Consider the following 1039-nt stretch of genomic DNA (forward strand, 5'->3'; position numbering starts at 1 on the left):
TATGTACAGGTTCCTTGTGAGCACAATTAAGTGTTCTGGAATTCCCTTTCTTCTCAATGTTATCCATAATTGATGTTCTACACAGGTATGTTGTTGTTGTTGTTATGTGCCGTCGAGACGGCCCTGACTCATAGCGACCCCTCCTTGGGTTTCCAAGGCAGTATCACTACGGAAGTAGGATTGCCCAACTCTACACAGGTATAGGGGTCAGGATTTACAACATATATTTTGCAGGCACACAGTTCAATCCCTAACACATGCCAGGTTCCCATTCCTGCCCACAGACCTCTTGGGAATCAATATAATGAGAACAGCCTGTACCCAGCCAGGCGGTACCCATGTTACCAAGGAGGAAACTGAGGTACAGAGTAGTGACATGGCTGAACAAAGGTCACACAGAGTGAGTGAAGTCTAACGACATCCATGTCACTCCTGACCACCCTTTTCTCAGCTGGAGCCCCAGGCCCTCTGTCAGCTACAGGAAGATGGAGGGCTGGGCCCCTCAAAGGTCACCAGGTGCAGGGGGCATTCCTGCCGACACCCACTCCCGTGATGCTGTGACCTGCTGGTGACCAGGATGCCGAGGCAGGCCATTCTGCTGATGCCAATACAGTGTCACCATGGGTCCAATGGCAGGGACGAGCAGATGTAAGCCCACCTGGCCCAACCAGCCCCCCTCCCATGATGTCAGACAGGGGGGTAGAGAGCCCAGAGGTTGAGCTGGTACAGAGATGATAAAGGGACAGTCATAGTTTGGGGGTCATGAGCTCACCTCTTGTTTCCCACCCCACCAAGTGTCTGACTACCCCAAGGAGTTTCATGAAAACCTCACTCATTCATTTGCTCATTCATTCATTCACTTACTCATTCGCTCATTGGAGCATTCATTCATTTACTCATTCATGCATTCATTCACTCACATATGCATTCATTCATATATTCACACATTCATTCACTCATTCATGAATTCATTCTCTCACTCATTCATTTGCTGGTCACTAGGGATACAGTAGGGAGCAGACCACCCCAGGTTGCTGTC

The sequence above is a fragment of the Orycteropus afer genome, unplaced genomic scaffold (assembly GCF_000298275.1).
Source record: "Orycteropus afer afer isolate SDZICR_OR568_19922 unplaced genomic scaffold, OryAfe1.0 scaffold00291, whole genome shotgun sequence".
Classification (NCBI taxonomy): domain Eukaryota; kingdom Metazoa; phylum Chordata; class Mammalia; order Tubulidentata; family Orycteropodidae; genus Orycteropus; species Orycteropus afer.